Below are 22785 nucleotides of genomic sequence, written 5' to 3'. Positions count from 1 at the left end.
TTAAAGTGTCAGGCTTGAGAAGGCTCCTGAAGGAGCTAAGGAATCGTCTATCTTGCAGAAAGAAGGAGCAAGAATTTTATAGCATTTTAGCGAGGGTCGGGGAGGGGATTGTCAGCCAAAATTCAGCTAGTTTTGGGAATAGTTGGTCAGAAAAGCTTCTTGGAGGAGGAGGGAATTGTTGCAGATTAGCAGCCATTGTTTGGGCGATTTGGATCCATCAGAATGAGTGGGAGGAACAGTTAGGGGCTAAGATGCTGTGCAAGAAGGAATGGGAGGAACAACTTCAGGCAGAGACACGCAGGGGCCACGTGGGAAATTCTCAGGACTTCAGGGTCTCTTACATTAATTAACCTCTCCAAGCCTCATTTTACAGATTTGTAGGTGGTTCTGAGGATTGAAGGTACTCAGTACAAATTGTTCAATAAATGGCAGCTGTTATTATTTCTTTGAGCCCCTCCTCCACCCCACCACTTACCCCCACCCCTTGTTCCTAGAGTAGTAGCTAAGCGTGTAGATTCTGAAGCCTCACTGCCTGGGTTAGAATCCTGGCTCTACCAGTTATTAGCTTTGTGACTGTTAGCTGAAAGGACCCCAAGCTATAAAGAGGGCAAAAATGCAGATTATTTGGGGTCTTAGAATTGCAGTTCGGGGATCTCAGATTCCCCTCTGGAGGAAAATGGGTAAGCATTTTAAGGGAAAAAGGGGGAAGCTTACCAAGAGTTGTTTGGTAAACTCTTGTTTACCAAGAGTTTGGATTGGAGGGTAAAATTGTTCTATACATACAATTGGGTTATGGAACACATCTCATCCTTAGTCCAGACAAAGTCCAGTTCTCAACGTTCTTCCTTCCTTTTGCCAACTCAGCAACTATTCAGCAGTTTAATTTAGAGTGTTCAGCAAAAGTCCAGCACGGGTGCATTAAGGAGGAGGCCCTCAGGTCACATTTCAGTCGTTCCTGACATAGCTTTTTTAACAGTGACCTTAAGCAGGCTAATTAGTTTGTCTGTACCTCAGTTTCCGCATCTGCAAAATTAAAACCAATAAAACATAAATCGTTCAGAAGAGTAAATGTGTTATTAAATATAAAGCGGATACAATAGCATCTGACACATATTCAGTGCTTAATAAACGTTATTATTTTCTTTCTTCACTTACCTCTGCCATCTGAAGGAGGGTAGAATGGAAATGAGGGTGAAGATATATTTGCCAGAGAGGTTTACAGCAGTGCCATCTCCAGAACTTTTACGTAGTTGGGCTTGGGGCTGACAATTTGTTTGGAAGGGGAAGAGTGACAAAAGGGGGCTTCGATTGGCATTTGTGCCTCCATAAGTTTAATGAACTCTCCCACATAACTCCTTTGATGTGGGCAAAAGACTACTTTCTCAAAGAATTAGCCCAACACAAATTTCCATCATGCTGCACTGTTCACCACTTCTCTCACCCCAACCAAGTTGCCATCCCTAAACGCCAACATTCTTGATCTGGAAGGGAGGGCAACGGGACTTTCTCAACACTTTCTTGGATTTGCACACTACGTTCACCATTTTCTACTTAGATTACATGTTCTAGGTCAATAAATAGAACACAATGTACTAAAGAAGCTTCTACTTACACTTTACATAAGCTTGAGAAAATTGTTTATAACAGAGGATGAAAACTCTTAGAGGCATCTGGGGTAGGGTCTAGAGAGTGTGCATAGAAATTATGGAAGCAGGGAACCTCCCAAATTGGACTTGGACCTCACCCACTCAACAGATTGGAACAGGGTGTCAATTCATAGTAGTTTTGAAACAGGAGGGAAGGTGGCAGGGAACAACCTTTGAAAGGATAACATAGCCTGAGGACATGACATAAACTGATTAAAACCAAATGGGTCCAAGATGGCAGACAAGTTGACTTCCACTAGACCTTGAGCCTCAGTGTACACTCACTGTAACACATCAGCAAGCTAAATGACACACCCACAGGCTCCATGACAGTTCCAAGGATCCATAAGGATCAAAAAGTGGGCAGTGGTCAATTTTTGGAAATCCCCGCCCCTTCCTGAAATACTCCTCTCACTCATTAGCCATGAAATTACCCGTCCCTATAAAAACTGACAACCTCCATATCCTGGTGACTTTCTCACCTTCTGAGATGGCCCACAATCTGTCTGTGGAGTGTGTTTCTCTCTAAATAAATCGACTTCTTACCTATCGCTTTGTCTCTCACTGAATTCTTTCTGCAATGAGACATCAAGAACTTGAGCTTCATTAAGTCCTGAAACCAACTGTGTGATCTCAGTTGGAAGACGGTGGGTTTTGGCCGGGTTCAAGTCCCGGCTGCGTGGGTTCTAGTCCAAGTCAGGGTTTTGGCCAGGTTTGAGTCCCAGCATGTAGGTTCAAGTCCCAATCTGAGGTGCACGGTTTCAGTTTACAGGTGCTTTATTTGTTACAAATTACTCAGATTTTACTATATTTTCCTTGGGGTGGGGGGAATCTTCCTTTTTTGGCTTTTTGAAAATAACATAGATTTCTTCATTTGTCAAAAGAATTAATGACCAGTCCAACAGCTTTTCTTTAGCCCTAAGACTAGAAGAATAGTGATTAACTCCCATCTACTGTTTAGTAGTTTCATTCCCTGCATTCATAAAATTTCCATTATATTCTTGCTGGAACTGTTCAGATTCTGTCTAAAACCAAAGGCTCTAGTACTACTGACAGTTTTGTTCGTTTGTTTTTTGTTTTTGTTTTTTTGGCCGCACCTAGGCCCTTGGCAGTGAAATCTGTCATAAGTATCAATGTTCTACACATTTTTACTCTCTTTACAATGGCAACAGTGCTTTATAGAGATATGTGCTGCTGTTAATCAAGGCCCGGAAAGGCTGGCCATTTTTTTCCCATGTCATGGACAAGGAAATTAGCCCCTTCTGAAATCAACACAAGAGCACAGGCACATTTCTAAAAGTTGAAAAGCCACCTAACAAAATAAGATACTTCATGTTTTACTCCATGGAACAAATATACAGAAATGTAACACTTCTACGAAGTCAAATTATTGTTTCTAAATTTAAGGTTCATACCTTTTGGCATCAGACTAGAGGGCCCTATCCATCCCAAGATAATGCAAATATTCAACTAGGTTTTTTTGGTATTTATTGTTTTATTAAAAGTGTTTCGACATTTCATTTTGCTCCTCTATATTTTTGTATTTTAACTTGAAAGATAATTAAAAATGAATAAGAAAAATAAAAACACATATAGGAGGTACACCGTGTCAAATAAATAATAAGGTAGACAATAAGGGTAGAAAGAGTTAGGGAAAAAAGGATGAAAACTAAAGGGTGCTAGATACAAAGTCCTTGCAATCTCAAGAGCATAAATATTTAGTGTTTTCCAGTAATGCAGGTTTGTTTTAGGCATTATTATCTTAAAATAAGGCTTCGTGAAGGAGGTAGGATTGATTTAGGCCTTAGAGAATGGAAGTAATATGGGTTAAGACGAGAGGAAAAAGAGTAGAAAGATCAGGGGAAGGAAAAATGCAACAAAGAATTGAGATTATCTTAAGAGGGAAATAAGCCAGTTTGTCTCAAGTATAATATTTAGGCAAGGAGAAAGCTAGGGTCATAGGGTCCACATTAGAAGAACTTGGAATTAGGATTTAAGGACTTTTACACTTTAATCTGCAAAACTCAGAGACAAATTGAAGAACTGACTAGAGTTTTAACTTGCATTTGCAAAGGAGACACCTAATCAAGAAAATAAGATGCATTTGCATAGAAAACCACACGGTCAGGCGATAACTCAGATTGTTACATGGTAGTGGACAATTCTGATTGGGTAACAGCTGGCTCCATTTTGATAAAAAGAGAAACAAGATGTTTCTGTCTTTTGAATAAGAAACAACTTTATGGCTTATCTTGGAATTCAAGGCTTTTAGAATATTCCTGTATTTCATGGCTTATCTTAGCGTGCAAGGCTTTTAGGAATGTCAGCCTTTTCCAGGCTGTGGTACAGGATGGGATTGATTAGCTATTATGGTAGACAGGGTTAGACAAGATATCAGTTTTCTTTCTCATGTTGTATAGACTAGAGTGTAGAACCTCAAACATCCATAGGCTTTAGCAGGACCACCAGGTAGAGTAGTGCTGATTGTACAGGTTGTGCACAACTCTAGGGAGTGCTATGCGCACAGTCCCCCTGGAGTTATACAATGCAGTCTGCTCAGCCATACTTGGAAACCTGGAGGCCAGGCAGGTAACACAAATCAGTGAAGCATCTAAAGGATTCCAACTAATTAAAAAACAATGTTCAGAACACTGAACACAGAACACAATTTGCAGACTATGTCCGGCCTTGGAGCTGGATCCAGTTTGGGACCTCTGCTACAGAATGTAGAGTCAGTCAATATTTTTGAGCAGGGTAATGATACATTAAAGAGGTTTATAAAATAGATTATAGAGAAAAGAGATTAGAAAGAAGGAGACCAGTCAAAAACCTACTTCAGTGATTTGGTGTTGAGGAAACAGGGACCTGGGCCAGGGCCATGGTAATAGGAATAGAAAGGAAAGAATTACTAGGATAGAATTCAGATTTGATTCAGAATCAAGTCAATTCAGATGATTTCCCATAAGAAAAAAAGAGAAGTGGTTCAGAGTAGTGCAAGGTTCTGAACTTGAGTCCTTAGAAATATACTTGGAGGGAAAATATTTAACTTTGAAACAAATTCAGATATTTTCTTAAAAGGATTTTAGATCTAAAAAAAATTAGATTTTACAAGCAAAAAGAAAATTGAGTTTTGAAAGATTATATAGGACTTCCCTGTTGGCACAGTGGTTAAGAATACTCCTGCCAGGGCTTCTCTGGTGGAGCAGTGGTTAAGAATCTGCCTGCCAATGCAGGGGACACATGTTCGAGCCCTGGTCCGAGGGAAGATCCCACATGCTGCGAGGCAACTAAGCACGTGTGCCACAACTACCGAGCCTGCGCTCTAGACCCTGAGAGGCACAACTACTGAGCCCACGTGCCACAACTACTGAAGCCCACGCACCTAGAGCCGGTGCTCTGCAACAAGAGAGGCCACAACAGTGAGAAGAGCCACGCACTGCAACGAGGATTAGCCCCCGCTTGCTGCAACTAGAGAAAGCCCGTGCACAGCCACGAAGACCCAACGCAGCCAAAAATAAATAAATAAATAATTTTTAAAAATTATATAATGTTATGGTACTGCTTACAATTAAAAATGTGGAGGGAATTCCCTGGCGGTCCAGTGGTTAGGACTCCGCCCTGTCACTGCCTGAGGGCCAGGGTTCAGTACCTGGTCCAGGAACTAAAATTCCTCAAGCTGAGCTGCGCTGCCAAAGAAAAAAAAAGCAGATGAGAGGGAGAAGGAAATTGGAAAAACTATGCAGAAATGTTAACAGGGGCTATCTATGCAAAATGTGATTACAAGTTATAATAATTCTCTTCTTTATGCATATATGGAGTGTCCAAAATTTCTACAATGAATGTGTTATATTTATAATCAGAAAAAATATTTGTAAATATCCTAAGGGATTTGCCTTTCGCATAGTCCATAAATTAAATCTCCACTATTTGTTTTGGTGGCAACCATTTGCAATAGCAAATGCTAAATAGGTCAGTTTTTTGGTGCTGGGAAAATAGGTCCTATTCTAGGGTGCTAGATACAAAGTCCTTGCAATCTCAAGGAGATAAATATTTAATGTTTTCCTGTAATATAGATTTGCTTTAGGCATTATCTTCTGATTCAAAAATTAATTTCAAATGTGTTAATATTTTCAAAGACATAGTTTTTCTTTTTTTCAGCATTAGCTATTAGCTATTAGCCTTTCTCAATCTGTATTTAAGACTTAAAGCCTATCATAGCTTTTGCCAAGAACATAAAGATTCTAGGTAATAAGGAATGATAATAGTATCGAAAATTAAAATAATAATATGTTTATAATACTGTAAAGTTTTTTAAAAATGGCTTCACATATATTTGATATGAGGCTCATATGACCTTTAAGAAAAAAATCAGGATGTGGTAACAGCAGGGTTTTTTATCTCTGTTTTGTGGAAGAGACATTGAGACCCAGGTAAAGTCTCTTGTTCAGTATCACTACTAAATAGTAAAACCAGAATTCAGGGAATTCCCCAGTGGTCCAGTGGTTAGGACTCTGTGCTTTCACTGCTGAGAGCTTGGGTTCAATCCCTGGTTAGGGAACTAAGATCCTGCAAGCTGTGTAGCTTGGCCAAAAAAACCCCCAAAACAACAACAACAATTAAAATCAAGGTCTTCCTTTTTCAAGCACTGTAACTTTTCCTACAGATAATGAATGGGAACCCATGAAAACCATGCCTTGCCCACTGGGTTAGATGTTTCTCTGAAATGACAGTGGAGCCTGTTAATCTTGTCACCTTTGCCCAGCCCCATGACTTGGTCAAGTTCCAGGCTCTCATAATGGTCCAGCCTGTTCCAACCTAGTGAAATCCAAAATACAATAAAGGAAAATAGAAAGTGGTTAAAAACTCTTTCATTAAGGAAAAAACACACTTTCTTTAAAATTTTTAAGGCATATTTGTCATTTTTAAATTTTCACAATGGTTTGCACATAAGTCCTTACTAAAATGAATAAAAGAGTAAAGGTCTGAGATAAATAATGGAAATGATTGGAAAATTTGCAAGTTTAGTACTGCAGTAAGTCACATCCACCAGCAAAATAATTTTTTATGCTTGACTCTTTTACTTATCATAAATGGTTAAAAGGGGAGGACAATTCTCTTGGATAATCTGAAGCAGAACTTCAAGAATCAGTTTCAGTTCCACCTGGTTATACCCTCAAAATTAGTTTTCCCTTCATACTTTTTTTATATGATCCCATTTGGCAGTCACACCCTCTTGCTGGAAGAATTTCTCATTGTTCTGTGATCAAGGGTATTCATTTGTCTTAACTGGTACTCTACTGTTCGTCATGCAAACATGATTTTTGCTTTGAACACAATTTTGATTTGATACATTCTTAGATTGTTCTTCACGCATGTGTGGGTTTTTAGTATATATCATTTTTCTCTGCCTGGTTAATTCTCACGTATGCTATCTGGGTATTTGTTCATGCTTTTATGCTAACACCCATACTGCTTTGTTCAGTAAAGCCTTATTGCTGGATAATTTGAATATAGTAGCAAATAGCTCACCTATCACTACTAACCACTTTAAAAGCAAAATTGCTTTCTCTAAAGTTTATAATAATGTCACATAACACATCTTTATCAAATGAATGATTAAATGGATATCAGCTAAGAGAAGAAGTATTATGGCCAACTTTGAGTGGGATGTTACAAAAAGTAGGAGATTCTAATGTTTTAAATATTTTTTGAAGTGTAATAAAAATGGTTTGTCTAGTCGTAGGTTAGAATTTGAAACATTTTAAGAAATCATGCCTAAGCAATAAAGGGTGAGCAGAAGGCTCACCCTAATAATTAGTTTCTGCAGAGAATGGTAAAAGTAAGAGCTGCACCCAACTTCATGTCAACTCCTATGTGCCAGCAGCTCCTTCAGATACTTCCTGGTGGCTGTCCCAAGACTCCAAGAACCTTGCTGCATTCTGTCCTCCTAGACAAAATTGCTCAACTAAGACTGAGTTCTCCCTGGAATGCTCAGGGTTTCATACCTAAACTTCTCCTCAATCACTGTCATGAGACCAAATTCTAAGAGTTATGTCCCACAGTGTGCTGTTAGCATAGACGCTGAGTCCACATCCTGCAGCTGTTACTACTGCAGCTACTCCTGCTCTCCCTACATTTCTACCATATAAATGTACTGCAAACAGGGGTTCATCATGCTCAATAATACCATAATGCCCAATCGCAGGGTACCAGGGAGCAGCCCGCTGTTCATAGGCATACAAGACCAGATATTTTAACATCTCCATGTTGGTATATGCCCTTCCTCAAGAGCAAAACCAGATGTCAGGTGGACAGGTGTTTTCTCTCATTCAAGACTTGATCCTTATTTTTGCCAGTGTAATCACTGTCATTGAGACCGAGCACTCAGAACTTCTTATGCTGCACTCTCCAGAGCCTCCATTCTAAGAATGATGAAACCATCTCTGTACTTCAAGCCCATCTAGTCAAAAAGACCGCCCAGAAGCCGGTCAGCAGTGCTACTGAGGTCCTGAGGCTTAAAACTGATCAGGGGGAGGGACTTCCCTGGTGGCGCAGTGGTTAACAATCTGCCTGCCAATGCAGGGGACACGGGTTTGAGCCCTGGTCCGGAAAGATCCCAGATCCCACACGCTGCAGAGCAACTAAGCCCGTACGCCAACTACTGAGCCTGCACTCTACAGCCCGTGAGCCACAACTACTGAGCCAAAGTGCCACAACTACTGAAGCCCGCGTGCCTAGAGCCCGTGCTCCGCGACAAGAGAAATCAGTGCAATGAGAAACCTGCACACCGCAACGAAGAGTAGCCCCTACTCGCCGCAACTAGAGGAAGCCCACGTGCAGCAATGAAGACCCAATGCAGCCAAAAATAAATAAATAAAATAAACAATTAAAAAAAAAACTGATCAGGGGTAACAACAAGAAACTCATGTTTCATCCAAGAAAACTAGCTAAACACTGAAAAACTTCAATAGTATGTGTGGGGGGGGGTGGTTATAAAATAAAATGAAATTTTAAGTAGAAAAAAAATTGAAACACATAGACTGAGAAAATGCCATGTTTAACAAACAATGCTAGTCTTAGATTATTTATATAGCTTTAAAAAAGCAGAGAGGAAGGAAGGAAGGAGGGAGGGAAAGGAAAAATATAAAAAGGGAGCCTCTTTATCCAGAAATCAATGAGAAAGGTATAAGCCTTGGTTCTATATACCCTGAAACTACCTTTTCAAGTTAGTTAACGGTCCTTCATAGCATAGTGCTACTTCTTTATTTATCATTGGTATTGCATAAATTTATGGCTGATGTACTTTATACTGATATGTTCGTATTTTTGTTATGTTGAGAATGCTTTATAGACTCTTTTGTAACTAAGACATAATTCACATCCTTTACTACATAAATTATTTGTAGCCATATGTAATCTTGATGTTCTGATGATTGATTGAGAAAAAGGCACAAAAAATTTCAAATAGTATCTCTGGTGCCAGGACAAACCAGGAGCATTGTGATCCTAACAGTTGTTCAAAGACTGAATAGTACTGACTTCCACTGCATACCAGAAGCCCACAGTAAGAAGATAAGCTACCAGGTATGACCTTCACGTCTGACATCATCAAATTAGGAGGAAGAATTTCAGCAGCAGAGCAAATTACAACCTCACTCCATTGATCTACCCAGTTAACACTCCATATTACAGAGTGGTGCATATGTGCAAAAGGAACCACTTCAAGTATCACAAACACTCACTATAGGATGCAGATAATGGTAAGGAGACTGATTAATGTTGTAAATTTGGGATAGCTTTAATTATATATGTTATTTCAAAAAGTTCTTCTTACTAGCAGGGTTTAAGAAATCATGACACCGACGTGAATTACAAGATCAATAAAACCTTCCAAGATTCTGCAAACCTCGCACTTCTGTCTCCTTGACATTCTCCTGTTACACTTGAGACAGGCTGTTGAGATTGAGGGGGAGGCTGAATGGACAGCCTGAAGAAAATTGTAAAAGTTTGTTAAAACCTGATGAGGGAATTTTGGAGAAGCAGATGGCTCAGAACAAATAAAAAGATTGCTAAGCTCTGTTGGAGGTTCACCTGAATTTAGAGGTCACAGATTTATTGTGGTGTTTGCATGCCAGACCCCTTAAGTTTATTTTCACATTTAATCCTCATGACATCCATATACGTAAATATAATTTTCCTGATTATACAGAATTTAAGTCACTAATATAAGCTTCCACTGCTAGTTAGTTAGGGTTTTATGGTTGTAGACAACAGAAAATTACTCTGGCTAATATAAGATAAAAGGAATTTCTTTTAAAGGATGTGTGCAAGCTGACAAAACAAAGAGGAGGCTAGTGAACCAATATGTAAAGGATGAAACTAAAGCATTTTCACGGGTCTCACTAATAGAAATGGATAGACTGATTCTTTAGGACATAGCTGCCTGTGTAAATCACTTAATGTCTTTGGATCACTCCACTCCAGAGTCCAATTCCAGAGAGAGAGAGAGAGAGAGAGAGAGACTATTTGCCCTAGCAAAGGTCATATGCTTACTTAGCGGGGTGCCTCCAGGATTGGAACACAGTGTTGGAGAGTTAATTCACCAAAGGAGAATTGGGATGCTGTCACCAATAGAAAAGGGGCTGCGATCTCTTACCATACTAAGATATTACATAGTTATTGACTAAATTCCCAAGCTGTACATTTTATCCCTGTGACTCATTTATTTTGTAATTGGAAGTTTGGAACTCTTAATCTCCTTCATCTATTTCTCTTCTCCTACATCATACCCTTGCCCTCTGGCAACCACCTGTTTCTTCTCTGTTCTATGATTCTGTTTCTGTTTTGTTATATTATGATAATTTTGAAATGTATAGAAATATTGAATCACTGTGTTGTACAATAGGAACTAACATAGTGTTGTAGGTTAATTACACTTTGAAAACAAACAAAAAACCAAACAAACTCATAGAAAAAGAGATCATATCTGTTACCAGAGGCAGGGGGTGGGGGAGGGGGAATTGAATGAAGGTGCTTAAAAGGTAAAAACTTCCAGTTATAATATACATAAGCACTAGGGGTGTAATGTACAACAATTAACATTGCTGTATGTTATATACAAAAGCTGTTAGGACACACACCTATGGTCAATTTATCTGTGACAAAGGAGGCAAGAATATACAATGGAGGAAAGACAGTCTCTTCAATAAGTGGTGCTGGGAAAACTGGACAGCTACATGTAAAAGAATAAAATTAGAACATTCTCTAACACCATTCACAAAAATAAACTCAAAATGGATCAAAGACCTAAATGTAAGGCTGGATATTATAAAACTCTTAGAGGAAAACAGAACACTCTTTGACATAAATTGCAGCAGTAACTTCTTTGATCCACCTCCTAGAGTAATGAAAATAAAAATAAACAAACGGGACCTAACTAAACTTAAAAGCTTCTTCACAGCAAAGGAAACCATAAATAAAATGAAAAGACAACCCACAGAATGGGAAAAAATATTTGCAAACAAAGCGACTGACAGGAATTAATCTCCAAAATATACAAACAACTCATGCAGCTTTATATCAAAAAGTAAACCAAACAATCTAATCAAAAAATGGGCAGAAGATCTAAATAGACATTTCTCCAAAGACATACAGATGGCCAACAAACACATGAAAAGATGCTCAACGTCACTAATTATTAGAGAAATGCAAATCAAAACTACTGTGAGATATCACCTCACACTGGTCAGAATGGCTGTCATCAAAAAATCTACAGTCTACAAACAGTCAATGCTGGAGAGGGCGTGGAGAAAAGGGAATCTTCTTGTACTGTTGCTGGGAATGTAACTTGATACAGCCACTATGGAAAACAGTATGGAGGTTCCTTAAAAAGCTAAAAATAGAACTACCATATGACTCAGCAATCCCACTCCTGGGCATATATCTGGAGATTCAAAAAATACATGCACCCCAATGTTCATTGCAGTACTATTTACAATAGCCAAGACATGGAAGCAACCTAAATGTCCATTGACAGAGGAATAGATAAAGAAGAGGTGGTACATATATACAATGGAATATTACTTAGCCATAAAAAAGAATGAAATAATGCCCTTTGCAGCCACATGGATGGACCTAGAGATTATCATACTAAGTGAAGCAAGTCAGACAGAGAAAGACAAATATACGATATACTCATATATGGAATCTAAGTTTTAAAAAAATGACAAAAATGAACTTATTTACAAAACAGAAACAGACTTACAGATATCGAAAACAAATTTATGGTTACCAAAGGGGAAAGGTGAGGGGTGGGGAGGGAATAAATCAGGAGCTTGGGATTAACATACACCTACTACTATATGCAAGATAGATAACCAACAAGGACCCACTGTATAGCACAGAGAACTCTACTCAATATTCTGTGATAACCTCTATGAGAAAAGAATCTCAAAAAGAATGAATATATGCATATGTATAACCGAATCACTTTACTGTACGCCTGAAACTAACACAACATTGTAAATCAACTATACTCCAATAAAATTTTAAAAAGAAAGGAAGTTATTAGGAGAGTACATTCTAAGACTTCTCATCACGAGGAAAACGGTTTTTTTCTATTTCTTTAACTTTGTATGAAATGATTGATGTACTTAGTGTGGTAATCATTTCATGATGTATATAAGTCAAATCATTATGCTGTACACCTTAAACTCACAGAGTGCTGTATGCCAATTATATCTCAACAGAACTGGAAGAAAAGAAACAAAGAAAAGGGGTTGGATGATGGTGAGCAAAAGTTAGTAAGTATCCACAGCAGATAAAATAGCAAAATTAAGATGTGAATTTGTCAGATGTAAAACCTAATGTTGTATGTTCTTTACCAAGTTGCCTCCTGATAGGAATGGAGAAGGTAGATTGCCATGTGAGGTTAGAGCACAAGTGGAACAGAAGAGTAAGAATGTGCAAACTTTGAGAATGCAGGAAATGATGGTGGCTGACAGGGTCTCTGAGCGAGGGAAGAGAGTGAGGCCAGGAGGGGACTGGAAAACCAGGAGAAGTGGAGGGACAAGGCAGTAAGACATGTGAAGTGAGGACATTTCTGAGAATGTTCTGAAATGATGCCAGAAATTCTATCATGTAAACCAAGCTAGAGATGTCCTGAGAAGCTGAGTATGTCATGAAGGGTCATCAAAGAACAAATACATTTCTAATTGTGTTTTAGTTTCTGACATGATCAGAAGCACACTAGTCATTTGGTTTATTGAAAAGTTCAGCAGGAGGGAGACAGTTAATGGCCATAGACATCTTCAAAATAAAAGCTGCCCCAGAAATATTATGGCTTTGTGTTAAACAAAGAAAAAATGAAAACTATATTGATCATGATATTTATTTATTTATTTATTGGCTGTGTTGAGTCTTTGTTGCTGTGCACGGGCTTTCTCTAGTTGTGGCGAGCAGGGGATACTCTTCGTTGCGGTGCATGGGCTTCTCATTGTAGTGGCTTCTCTTGTTGCGGAGCACGGGCTCTAGGCGCGTGGGCTTCAGTAGTTGTGGCATGCGGGCTCAGTAGTTGTGGTTCCCGGGCTCTAGAGCGTAAGCTCCGTAGTTGTGGCACATGAGCTTAGTTGCCCCGCGACATGTGGGATCTTTCTGGACCAGGGCTCAAGCCAGTGTCCCCTGCATTGGCAGGAGGATTCTTAACCACTGCGCCACGAGGGAAGTCCTTGATCATGATATTTAAAAAGTAAAGAATGTCTGAAGAACATTTTATGAATGAACTTATTTTTCTACCTACCCCCTTTCCCAAAGAACTGCGCTATGATTCTAATTCTCTCAAACAACAGAAGTGTTAACAGAAACCTAGAGGCAATAGGTTTTAGGTGCTTAAAGATAGTCTTACTGGTTGGAAAAAAAAAAAAGTAAAAAGGTGTCTTTATTTGCTTTGTATGAAAGAAAGGAAAATACATCAGAGGAAACCTGCCATTTATGAAAAGAGCAGAGCATACTGAAAATGAACCTTCCTAGAGAGTAGAGAAATGGCTGTGGCTATAAAAAGGCAACATGAAGGATCCTTGTGGGGATGGAAACACTGAATCTTGCCTGTATCAATGTCAATATCCTGGTTGTGATATCGTACTATAGTTTTTGTTTTGTTTTTGCAGTACGTGGGCCTCTCACTGTTGTGGCCTCTCCCGTTGCGGAGCACAGGCTCCGGACACGCAGGGTCAGCGGCCATGGCTCACGGGCCCAGCCGCTCCGCGGCATGTGGGATCTTCCCGGACCGGGGCACGAACCCATGTCCCCTGCATCGGCAGGCGGACTCTTAACCACTGTGCCACCAGGGAAGCCCCATGAACCTCTGTTGTTCTACCGGGAAGCCTGTGTTTTTCAACTGTGCCAGTGAGTAGTGCATAAGTCTGGGGAAAGTGTGAGTGTGCCCACTTGGCTACATCTTACAGTCAGCTTTATTAAGATGATATTTTGACCTTCATCTGTCTGACTCATATCTCAATTGATTCTGAATTCAGGAGGAAGAATGGGACAATATTTATTAGGTACCTGGTGCTTGCAAGGAAAGTTTTTTCAGCTGGTCTGAATTCTTAGATCAGACCCAGCGACCCTGTGGACATAACCTTAGATTTGCCTTCTTGCCACTCTGCTCTCCAGAATGTAGTGATGTAAGATAAATGTGGAATGTTAGTGGGTCAGATTACACCTGGTTTACAGAAGCACTCACTGTGAAATCTCTGACTGATGGGTTGCAGCTGCACTGGGAGGCATGTGACTTGGCACTCACTCCTAGAGAGACCATGCAGCAAGCATAGGACACACACAGGCAAGGGAAGAGGAAGGGTGGCTGCCCTAAGGTGAAGTTGTCTGCACCGGGCTCTACCTCATTCTTGGGACTGAACCCTGAGGAGTGGAGGAGAGTAGGAGCTGCACCTAACCTGTTGCCAGATGTCAGAAGGCCTCTGCTATTTGGCTTTGTGCATTGTTACTGTGTATCTTTCAAAGCTAAGTAAACTGGTGTAGGTGCCGGGAACATGTCTTGATCTGTGAGGCTTTTTATCAGTTTTGAACATAGGACCAACCAGTATTGAGTAACACTTGTAGCAAATAGTCCATGAAAATTCCAATACCTGCTACCTGCTCTTCAATAACGAGATAAAGTTCTTTGTTAAGTTCACTTGGTTGTTGCAGTACTTCTGTAGGTTAGTATATATATCACTCATTTCAACTTTATTTCAATTTTCCTTCCTTTTTTAGAGAAGCGGGAAAATAAAAAACTTACCTTCTCAGATTTCCTTTCCGTTAGAGGTGATCTCATGATTCAGTTCTGGCTAATAAAATATAAACTGAATTTTTCTGGCCCTGCCCCTTCTACTTCATTATTCTTCCCCAGAACACATGTGTGATGCCTGAGGCTTGGCAATCATTGCTAAATATGGTAAAGTGCAAGACAAAAGGGGATGGTTTCCTTGATGGCATTATTGAGCTACCATACCAGTCTTGGACCTCCCCTTTCCCAGACTTGCTGGTACATGAGACAAAGAGATCCTTTACTGTTTTAAGCAGTCAAGTGCAGTCTTAACTGATATATTCATCAATTCCATGTGTTGTAGGCAAAATAGTGGTCCCCTAAAATGTCGATGTCCTAATCTCTTGAATTTATGAATATATCACCTTACATGGCAAAAGGGGCTTTGCAGCCAGGATTAAGGACCTCCAGGTGAGAAAAGTATCCTGGATTCTCCGGGTGGACCCAATATGATCATAAAATTCCTTATAAGTGGAAGAGAGTGGCAGAAGGAAGGATCTGAGAAAGAGATGTGACAACAGAAACAAGGTCAGAGGAATGCTATGTTGCTGGCTTTATAGGAGGAAGGGAGCCATAAGCCAAGCAATGTGGGCATCCTCTAGAAGCTGAAAAAAGAAAGGAAATATTTATTTTTCCCCAGAGCCTCCGGAAGAAACACAGTCTTTCCAAAACCCTGATGTTAGCCTAGTGAGGCCTGTGTCAGACTTCTAACCTTTTATTTTTGGCTGAGTTGGGTCTTCGTTGCCGCACGGGCTTTCTCTAGTTGCAGTGAGCGGGGACTACTCTTCATTGCGGTGCACAGGCTTCTCATTACGGTGGCTTCTCTTGTTGCGGAGCATGGGCTCTAGGTGCGAGGGCTTCAGTAGTTTCAGCACGGGGGCCCAGTAGCTGTAGCATGTAGGCTCAGTAGTTGTGGCACACGGACATGTTCTCATTTAATTTTTTGCTATATATTCTTTTTTGCGGGGGCTGCATCAGGTCTTGGTTCCGGCATGCAGGAGCTTTTCGTTGCCATGAGTGGGCTTCTCTCTAGTTGTGACGCACAGGCTCCAGAGCGCACGGGTTCAGTAGTTGCAGCACACAGGCTTAGTTGCCCTGCGGCATGTGGGATCTTAGTTCCCCAACCAGGGATGGAGCCCACGTACCCTGCATTGGAAGGCGGATTCTTAACCACTGGACCACCAGGGAAGTCCCTGTGTATAAACTTTAGAATTAGTCCATCTCTTAACATTTTTTTCTTAAAATAGGGGTGGGTTTTATAGATGAATTTAGAAAGAATTTTACGTTTTATGATGTTAAGTTATCCTATCCTATGCCTTTGCATTTATTCAAATCTTCTTTTGTTTCCCTTGGTAGTTAGTTAAAAGTTTTCTTTGTTTACTGCACATTTTCTGTTACATTATTCCCAGGAATTCAATCTTTCTTTTGCTATTGTAAGTAGAGCTTTTTGAATAGCTTGTTGTTTATATGTATGAAAATGAGTGATTTCTGAATATTAATTTCATACTAACCCACCTCAATTGTCTGATAATCTGTAAGATTTTGTGTTTTCCTCTTAGATTTTCTGGGCATATAATCATATCATCTGCAAATAATTTATAAATTTACCACTTCCTTTCCATCAAAATTATTTTTTTCCTTTTTTGAAAAGTTGACTACTATACAATACCTTAACGCTTGGCAATATTTTTGAGATATAATTAAAATACAATAAAATCTATGATTTTAAAGTGTGTAAGTTAGTGATTTTTAGGATATTCACAAAGTTACACAGCTATCACCACTATCTAATTCCAGAAGATTTTTTTTTTTTTTTTACCGGTACGCGGGCCTCTCATTGTGTGGCCTCTCCCGTTGCGGAGCACAGGCTCCGGACGCGCAGGCTCAGCGGCCATGGCTCACGGGCCCAGCTGCTCCGCAGCATGTGGGATCTTCCTGGACCGGGGCACGAACCCACGTCCCCTGCATCGGCAGGCAGACTCTCAACCACTGCGCCACCAGGGAAGCCCCCCAGAAGATTTTTGTCACCCCAAAATAAACCCCATAGCCATTAACAGGCATTTCCCATTCCTCCCTCCCCTTAACCTCTGGCAACCACTAATCTACTTTCTGTCTCTATGAATTTGCCTATTCTGGACATTTCATATAAATGGAATCATAAAATACGTGCCTGTTTGGCTTCTTTCACTTAGCATAATATTTTCAAGACTCATCCACATTAGCAAGGTTCATTACTTTTTTTTTTTAATTTTAATTTTTGGCTGCACTGGGTCTTTGTTGCTGCGTGAAGGATTTCTCTAGTTGCAGCGAGCTGGGGCTACTCTTCATTGCGGTGGGCGGGCTTCTCATTGCAGTGGCTTCTGTTGTTGTGGAGCATGGGCTTTAGGTGTGTGGGCTTCAGTAGTTGCAGCATGTGGGCTCGGTAGTTGTGGCTCACAGGCTCTAGAGTGCAGGCTCAGTAGTTGTGGCACACAGGTTTAGTTGCTCTGCAGCATGTGGGATCTTCCCGGACCAGGGCTCAAACCCATGTCCCCTGCATTGGCAGGCGGATTTTTAACCACTGTGCCAACAGGGAAGCCCCCTCATTTTAGTTTTGATTTGTATCTCCCTGATGATTAGTGGTGATGAGCATATCTTCACGTGCTTATTGCCCCTTTGTATTTGGAGAAATGCCTATTCAAATACTTTGCCAGTTTTTTAAGTTGGGTTGTCTTTTATTGTTAGGTTGTTAGAGTTCTTTATATATTCAAGATACTTATCCCTTATCAGATATATGACTTGGAAATACTTTATCCCATTCCATAGGTTGTCTTTTCAGTTTCTGGATAGTGACTTTTGAAACACAAAAAATTTTAATTTTAACGAAGTCCAATCTATGTTTTTTTTTTTTTTTTGTGGCTTGTGCTCCTGGTGTCATATCTAAGAAACCATTGCTTAATGCAAGGTCACAGAGATTTATATCTGTGTTTTCTTATAAGAGTTATATATATATATATATTTTTTTTTTTTTTTTTTTTGACTGTGCCACTTGGCTTGGAGGATCTTAGTTCCTTAACCCAGGTCCATAACAGTGAAAGTGCCAAGTCCTAATCACTGGACCACCAGGGAATTCCCAAGAGTTTTACCTCATATTTAGGTCTTGATCCATTTTGAGTTAATTTTTGTATATAGTGTGTGGTACTTGGGTTCCAAATCGTTCTTTTGTTTGTAGATAATCCAGTTGTCCCAGAACTGTTTGCTAAAGACTATTCTTTCCCCTATTGAATTGTCTTGACACCTTTATCGAAAATGAATTGATCATAAGTGTATGAGTTTTCTCAATTCATTCCATTTATGCCAGTACCACACAGTTTGATTACAGCAGCTTTGAAATAAGGTTTGAAATGCAGAACTGTGAGTCCTCCAACTTTTTTTTTTTTTTGCGGTACGCGGGCCTCTCACTGCTGTGGCCTCTCCCGTTGCGGAGCACAGGCTCCGGACCCGCAGACTCAGCGGCCATGGCTCACGGGCCTAACCGCTACCACGGCATGTGGGCTCTTCCAGGACCCGGGCACGAACCCGTGTCCCCTGCATCGGCAGGCGGACTCTCAACCACTGCGCCACCAGGGGAGCCCGAGTCCTCCAACTTTTAACTTCTTTTGTTTGGTCATTTTGGTCATTCAGGGCCCCCTGCAGTTTTATTCAAATTTAAGGGCCAGATTTTCCATTTCTGCAAAAAAGGCTATTGGAATTTTCGTAGATTAATTTGAGTGAATATCATCAATATTAGGTCTTCCAATCCATGAACACAGATATCTTTTCGATTTCAAGTTTTCTTTAATTTCTTTCAGTGGTGTTTTGTTCTTTGAGTATAAGCCATCCACATTTTTTTGGTTAAATTTAAGTATTTTATTCTTTTTTATGTTATTGTAAATGAAATTGTTTCCTTAATTTCATTTTTGGATTGTTATTACTAGTGTATGGAAATACAACTATTTTGGGGACTTCCCTGTTGGCACAGTGGTTAAGAATCCGCCTGCCAGTGTAGAGGACACGGGTTCAAGCCCTGGTCCAGGAAGATCCCACATGCCACGGAGCAACTAAGCCCATGTGCCACAGCTACTGAGCCTGTGCTCTACAGCCTGTGAACCACAACCACTGAGCTCACGTGCCTAGAGCCCCTGCTCCACAACAAGAGAAGCCACTGCAATGAGAAGACTGCGCACCACAACGAAGAGTTGTCTCTACTCACTGCAACTAGAGAAAGCCCGCACGCAGCAACGAAGACCCAATGCAGCCAAAAATAAAGTAATAAAAACAAGAATTAAAAAAAAATACAACTATTTTTGTATATTGATATTATATTCCCACAACATTGCTGAACTCATTTATTAGCCCTAATGGATTTGTAAATTCTTCAGAATTTTCTTTAAATAAGATTGTTATCTGCAAAAAGAGATAATTTTACTAGTTCTTTTCCAATCCAGATGTCATTTATTTCATTTTCTTGCCTAATTGCCCTGGCAAGAACCTTCAGTGCAATGTTGAATAGGAGTGACAGGAGCAGGTATCCTTGTGTCCAGAATTTTTATACTTCTAATTTTTCTTCAAATTATAAAGATAATCACATTAGATAGAAAATGTTAGTGGAAATAGTAGTCATAATTTTTTAAAACTTTTGTTAATGAGAGTGGCTCTAATATTTTCCTATTGAACATAAGCTGGCTTGGGGGTTAAAATAGATTCATGTTAAGGAAGTGTTCTATATTCTTATTCTCTTTTTTTAAAAACATCTTTATTGGAGTATAATTGCTTTACAATGGTGTGTTAGTTTCTGCTTTATAACAAAGTGAATCAGCTATACATATACATATATCCCCATATCTCCTTCCTCTTGCATCTCCCTCTCACTCTCCCTATCCCACCCGGCTAGGTGGTCACAAAGCACAGAGCTGATCTCCCTGTGCTATGTGGCTGCTTCCCACTAGCTATCTATTTTACATTTGGTAGTGTATATATGTCCATGCCATTCTCTCACTTCGTCCCACCTTACCCTTCCCCCTCCCCGTGTCCTCAAGTCCATCCTCTATGTCTGCATCTTTATTCCTATCCTGCCTCTAGGTTCTTCAGAACCTTTTTTTTTTTTTTTTTTAGATTCCATATATATGTGTTAGCATACAGTATTTGTTTTTCTCTTTCTGACTTACTTCACTCTGTATGACAGACTCTAGGTCCATCCACCTCACTGGACAGCTCCATGTAAAAGAATGAAATTAGAACACTCCCTAACACCATACACAAAAATAAACTCAAAATGGATTAAAGACCTAAATTTAAGGCCAGACACTATAAAACTCTTAGAGGAAAACACAGGCAGAACACTCTATGACATAAATCACAGCAAGATCCTTTTTGACCCACTCCTAGAGAAATAGAAATAAAAACAAAAATAAACAAATGGGACCTAATGAAACTTAAAAGTTTTTGCACAGCAAAGGAAACCATAAACAAGATGAAAAGACAACCCTCAGAATGGGAGAAAATATTTGCAAATAAAGCAACTGACAAAGGATTAATCTTCAAAATTTACAAGCAGCTCATGTATCTCAATATCAAAAAAACAAACAATCCAATCCAAAAATGGGCAGAAGACCTAAATAGACATTTCTCCAAAAAAGATATACAGATTGCCAACAAACACATGAAAGGATGCTCAACATCACTAATCATTAGAAAAATGCAAACCAAAATTACAATGATGTATCACCTCACAGCAGTCAGAATGGTCATCATCAAAAAATCTACAAACAAAGGCTGGAGATGGTGTAGAGAAAAGGGAACCTTCTTGCACTGTTGGTGGGAATGTAAATTGATACAGCCACTATGGAGAACAGTATGGAGGTTCCTTAAAAAACTAAAAATAGGACTACCTTACGACCCAACAATCCCACTACTGGGCATATACCCTGAGAAAACCGTAATTCAGAAAGAGTCATGTACCACAATGTTCACTGCAGCTCTAGTTACAATAACCAGGACATGGAAGAAACCTAAGTGTCCATCGACACATGAATGGATAAAGAAGATGTGGCACATATATACAATGGAATATTATTCAGCCATATTCTTATTCTGTTTTTGTTTTTGTTTTTGTTTTTTTGCGGTACACGGGCCTCTCACTGCTGTGGCTTCTCCCGTTGCAGAGCACAGGCTCCGGACGTGCAGGCTCAGCCGGCCATGGCTCACGGGCCCAGCCGCTCCGCGACATGTGGGATCTTCCCGGACCGGGGCACGAACCCACGTCCCCTGCATCGGCAGGAGGACTCTCAACCACTGCGCCACCAGGGAAGCCCCATATTCTTATTCTTTTAATGACATTTTGATTCAAAAATAGATGTTAAGTGTTTTTATCAAATTCTTTGCAAAGTCTGTAGAATTGATCTTTCTCAGATCTATTCATAAAATATATGTCCTAATATTTAATCATCCTTGTACTCCTGAAATAAACCCGATTTTGTCATGTTATTTCTTTAAGATACTGCAGGATTCCCTTTCTTAATATTTTAGTTAGTATTATTTCATCAATATTTACAAGTGAGATTAATGACCAGGTTTTTTCCCCTATAGTCTTTGTCAGATTTAGTTTTGAAATTATTCTTGCTTTGTATAAAGAATTTGGAAGGTTTCTTTTTTTATATGATGAGATAGCTTAAATAATTTTGGCATTAGGTGCTCCTGAAAGGTGCAGCATAACCACCTATGAAATGCACCTGGCACTTTTTTTGTGCTTTTTTTTATGGTAATTAATTCGTTTAGACTTTCTTTTGAGATCAGTTTTGGTAAATGATAGTTTCTTTAAAAAGAATCTATTTTGGGACTTCCCTGGTGTCCCAGAGGCTAAGACTCCATGCTCCCAATGCCAGGGGCCCGGGTTCGATCCTTAGTCAGGAAACTAGATCCCACATGCCGCAACTAAGAGTTTGCATGCCGCAACTAAAGATCCCACATACCTCAACTAAAGATCCCGTGTGATGCAACTACAACCTGGAGCAACCAAATAAATAAATGAAATAAATAAATATTAATAAGTAAATTAATTAAAAAATAAAAAGTATCCATTTTATCTAGAATTTCCAAATTTTTGCACCAAGTATATTTTTGCTTTTTTTCTTAATTAACTTAGCCAAAAGTTTACTTTTTCAAGCAACCAGCTCTTGGGTTATTTAATTCTACCATGTTTGTTTGTTTGCTTTATAATTAAGTAATTTCTACTTTTATCTTTTTAATCTCCTCTTTCTATTTTCTTAGATTAATTTTCTGATCTTTGTTGAACTTCATTTGGATACCTCATTTGTTTTCATTCTTTCTTATTAGTTGATATAGTGAAATTTTCTAGGTGCTTTGTTATTTATTCACCTGTGAATAAGACCTAGTTTGGAATATTTGTAGAGCAAGATTCTAGGATATGTTTGTGTCAGCATAACTTGGAATATATGCAATTTATATCTGCAAAACCAAAATCATTTAAGAAGGCACTGACAGCCAGTGAAAAGGCTGGTCAAACTTAGCTTGACATAACTTTAGTCTGTTAAAGGAAGGTTAGGCCCTGAACTTTATGCAAACTTTCTACACTGTAATTTGTTTGCTCTATCTAAGACCCAAACTCCACCCCATGTGCCTAACCACTGACTAATACTTCCTGCCTTGATCTTCCTGTTTTTGCAATATTTGACATAGTTCGTTAAGTTTAGGACTTTCCTTACCGATTTTAATACACCACTTCTTCTTTCCACAGCCACCTGTCCCATGGTCTCTACATATAAAGCTATGCTTGGGCAC

The sequence above is a fragment of the Delphinapterus leucas genome, chromosome 11, assembly GCF_059928025.1.
Source record: "Delphinapterus leucas isolate spDelLeu-1000000601 "Yukka" chromosome 11, BTC_Dleu_Yukka2, whole genome shotgun sequence".
NCBI classification, from domain to species: Eukaryota; Metazoa; Chordata; class Mammalia; order Artiodactyla; family Monodontidae; genus Delphinapterus; species Delphinapterus leucas.
The sequence above is the reverse complement of the archived record's forward strand: the minus strand, read 5'-3'. Positions refer to the sequence as shown.